We start from the raw sequence: 4683 nt of genomic DNA on the forward strand, positions 1-4683 counted from the left end.
GTTACGGTTCCAAATACTTGCTGTTCTAAGATTTTTCATACAGATTTATCTGACCATGTTTACGTAGTGGCCAGAAGCCTGGAACCTTAGGAGACAGAAATATTAATTAAATGTTTATGTTTAGAGCATCTCCGAGAGTTCCCAAATCAATCACTCCCAATCCATGACCTTTGGCAAGATTAAAAAAAATACATCTTCAACAACTCATAACCCTAACTCCGAATCTTTTAGCACTTGGAAAATTTGATCCTGTCACATAGATAAATACGTGCACATATCAATCGCGCCAATCTAGTGGAAGGATGTGGGAAAGAATAAGAATTACGACAGCATTCCTGATATAAATGTACAAGAGAGAAAGAAAGTATATAAAAGTGGGTGGAGTGATATAGAAATAGTTCAGGATTACTGATGTAAAATTACATTTTTATCTTTTAGGAGCGAGATTTTGAAAACCGTTGGAGGAAGCAACAAATATGCTCCCAACTTGTTTTAGTCACTTGGAAAACTCATTAGTTTACCAAGTGATTTTTTAGAAACTATTGGAGATGCTCTTGGTATCTATAACTAATCAAACTTACTCATGTATACATGCCTCTTTCCTTTGTCCATTTTCTGATACAATACCAATATAATTATTTATCCAATTATGATAAAATTATCAGTTACTCTAAAAGTTTGTTCGGTTCACGTCTGTAGTTTTCTTCCTCACGACACTTCATGTGCTTTATTAATATGTATATGGTTGAAACCTTAACTTAAACTATGATGGTCTTATTGTAGCCCATGTCTCGTGATGTTGTCAATCTAAGTTTTGACTCCTAATTTTGATCTTATTAATTCCTACAAACTTTTATCTGCATGTTAAGGTGACGATTTTGTGTTGTTTGTAATTAAAAATGCTTCTAGTAAAATTGAAGACTTATGTCCTAAGCATAACCTTTAACTACAATGTTGTAAAAGTGGTCATTTACATCTGAATGATGGAGCTCAAGATTGAAGGTGGTGGTTGAAGTGAATCTTGGATAGACTAATTAGTGCTAACCTCAAGAGAATTATTATGGCAACCTAGCGCCCGTTTGGATCCTTGGAATTGAATTCATTTTAATAATTATAATTTAGGCATATATTAATTAAGCTAATATGGTTGTATATGAAATATATTTGTATATTATTGTTAGACATACAAGGAAGATACTTATATGTTGCATTTCTATTGTAGGGAAGCAAGTTGTAGAGCGTGCTATAAGTTGGATAGTAGAAACATAGCATGGTGATTTATAGAATTAATTTGCATCTTTCACCCTATGAATTTAAGATAGGCTTATATGTGAACTTGGAAAAGATGTGGAATGTCAAATTCCAAGCAAATAGCCTAATCCATTAACTAAATTCCAATTCCTTCAAAATGAAAGGATCTAAACGGCCCCTAATAAGAAATTTAAAAAACCAAGCAGATTATGGCCACACCTTAGTAAGTACTAACTTCCTCCTCCACTACTCGAGATATCAAATTTCCTCTATCATAGAATTACATGCATAGTAGTAATTCTTTATTAAACAAATAGATTGGTTATAATTATACTATAACATAGATATGGTCACTAAATGATCAATCCGTCCATCAACATATCAGTAAAGTGAAGGTATAATCAATACATAGTAGTATTTCATTTCCAAATAATGTGGTTCCACTTTGTATTTGGAGATTATATGTGTGCATGGGTAATTAAGCAATAAAACAAAAGAAGATCACCTGAAGCAATTGAAGTAAAGGAGGAGCCTAGGGGTCGCCCGACCTAGCCCTAGGCCCTCCACATCACCAATCAGCAGGAGTGGCCAACAAACATAGTTTAGATCCATCCCACGCATTGGTTTGGTGTCGGTTTTGATCCAAGAGCTAAGATGGATCTTCACTTGGATTGGAGGGCCCACCATGGTGTGTTTGCACCAGGCAACGGTGGTTAATGACCTTGGATACCAGTCAGCCACCACTAAGGAGCAACTAGGAGCATAGGATTGAAGGCAATGGAAGATCAAGGGTAAGTAGACCCTACAGGGGCTTGTCCAACCCCACTTGTTTGCTCTGCTAACTCTCCTTCACCTACAAATACCTGCCTACTCCTATATACTATAAATGGGGTGTTGGCGCCATATTCTATACAACAACCAAGAAGAAGTAGTGCCATTCTCTTTAGTAGCTTAGTCGTTAGGCTAGTTAGTGGGACTTAGAGTTGAGTCGAGCTCTGCTCATGAACTAGAATTAGTCTTTAGGAGTCTGGTATATCTTTGATCTGTTCTTTAGCGAGCTTTCTTTACTCTATCTTCCTTTGTGGAGCAGGGTAGTGCATGGCCAGTTTTGACTTGCCTACAAACTTCCAAGAAAACCCTAAGGCATTACTAAGAAGGGTTTGATATTGACTCGTCCCTCCTCAGCATACCCTCTCAACAATCGATCCAGCCTTTTTGTGGATGGCTTATCACCACTCAACTCTGTCATGGCTAACAAGGCCATCGAGTTCTCGGCTCCATCTCCTACCAACATGACCACTGGCCCAAATATCATCAATTGATATGTGAACTTCAAGCTCAAACCAGCATTTATTACGATGGTATAAGCCAGTCCCTTCTGTGGGAAATCCCACGAGGATGCCAACGCACACCTACAACACTTTCTAGAGATATGCAGCATGTTTACCATCAAAGGAGTCACTCAAGAGGCCATCTGACTTCACCTCTTTCCGTTCTCACTACTCAGGAAGGCGAAGCAGTGGTGTTACACAAACCATGAAGCCATGAATATTTGGGAGAGTGTTCCAATGCATTCCTCATCAACTTCTTCCCAACAGGTAAGATAATGCCCTCCATAATAGAATATCGAGTTTCCAAAAATAGATCGATGAGTCCATCCTTGAGGCATAGGAACGCCTATAAGAATACATTCTGGTGTGTCTTCGTCATGGAATAATGGAGGACTAGCTCTTTATTCAGAACTTTTACCATGGGCTCACTAATATGGCCCCTAATCACATTGATGCTGACGGTGGTGGGGCTTTAATTTCTTTGTGTTTGAACATGAATGAAGTAAAGAATCTGATCGAGAAGATGGTGTCCAACCAAGGGTGAAGCGATGAACGGCTCCAATCACTACTACAATAAGCATTTGTAGGGGCGGCTAGCGATGATTTGTAGAGGCAGCTCAGCTAGCCGCCCCTACCATACCGTCTCTACAAATCATGTATTTATAGGGGCGGTTCCTAGACCACCCCTACAAATCGATTTGTAGAGGTGGCTGGTGTTATCAGTCGCCCCTACAAATCGATTTGTAGGCGCCTCTACAAAATCAATTTGTAGGGGCGGCCGTAGTACTAGCTGCCCCTATAATACCTGTTTGTAGGGGTGGTTCAGTCTAGAACCGCCCCAATAGTACATTTTTCTACCAAAAGAATTCAAATTTATAATTCAAATTCGACCAGAACACACACACACACATATATATATATATATGCATATATAATTCAAATCTAACCACAAACACAAGAGCATTATATAAACTACCATTACAAATCCAATTCACAAGAATATATACAATCCATCATTAAATAGATATAATTCACAAGTCTAATTCGTTCCACAAGTCCAAACCGTTTCACAAGGTAAGACCAATGTCAAATTCCATAGACATTGTTATCAATGGCCTAGAGCTAGCCTTTCAGTCTCACAAAGGTGTTGATACTAAGGATTTCTACCTAAGTCAGAATCTCGATCATGGTAGGTGCCTTTGACGTGTACAATCTGGTCCAATATGAAGTTGCAAAGGTCGTCGATGAGCTCTAAGAGTTGGTCATCCTTGTATGGGTCTCTTTTCATTTCTTTCTCTTCTTTCCACTACAAGAGAACAAGTTTTGGTTTAGTGTTTTATATCATGTGTGAAGTTTTTATACTACGGGTGAAGAGGTTCAAACTTACCGTTAAGGGGTGTCTCCTGTAGGCACTAGTGTTACTCATCATAGAACATACATAGTATCCACAATGTACACTCTCAGACTTCTGCTTGGGACACGGTGTGTTTTGCTTATAAAAATGTTAAGTAATGCTTTTGACAGCCATGTAATAGAGTACTAAAGTAAGTTACACTTACGACACACAGTGTTTTTATAGACAGCCTTTCCTTCCGTACTGGATCATGCCTTCCGTGATGTTGATTGACATAGAACCTAAATGCCCTGTTCGAATTATTTTAGCAAATACAACTTGTTAGTATCCAAAAGTAAATGTTACAAGTATGTATACAAACATATAAGCTCATGAGGATTGCCGATATGTATACTTCTTGAGAATCGATATGAAGTCTTTCTATTTCACCAGGTCCATATCTATTGAATCAAAGACCCATGCCATGCTCCTCTCGACATCGACGCCTATACAAATCCTATGGTTGCTGCATGGATTTAATCATAGAACTAGATAAGCTCTTTTGCATCGAATAAAATATATCGAACAAAGCTTTAAGTATAGAGTTGAACTTAGTCGAAGTTGTATGGTAGCCATATAGTAGAGTGTTGTTGGAGATTTTTAAAAGCCAGGGCAATGTATGCTGAAACCTTAAGGGACTCTTGCCTTAGTTTTTTCGCATGGATGTTTCTCCCGAAGGGTCTTCCAGCAGCTAGCTCTTTGGCATCT

The 4683-nt window shown here is 38.4% G+C and overlaps 1 non-coding gene across 1 annotated transcript; it reads right to left on the minus strand.

Annotated features, from left to right (window-relative positions):
• Positions 1-2859: 2859 nt before the first annotated feature.
• LOC136511655 (small nucleolar RNA R71) lies at positions 2860-2966 on the minus strand. Its single transcript, XR_010772790.1, has one exon. It is a non-coding gene; the product is annotated as a small nucleolar RNA R71 (small nucleolar RNA).
• Positions 2967-4683: the final 1717 nt, after the last annotated feature.

The sequence above is a fragment of the Miscanthus floridulus genome, chromosome 1 (genome assembly GCF_019320115.1).
Source record: "Miscanthus floridulus cultivar M001 chromosome 1, ASM1932011v1, whole genome shotgun sequence".
Classification (NCBI taxonomy): Eukaryota; Viridiplantae; Streptophyta; class Magnoliopsida; order Poales; family Poaceae; genus Miscanthus; species Miscanthus floridulus.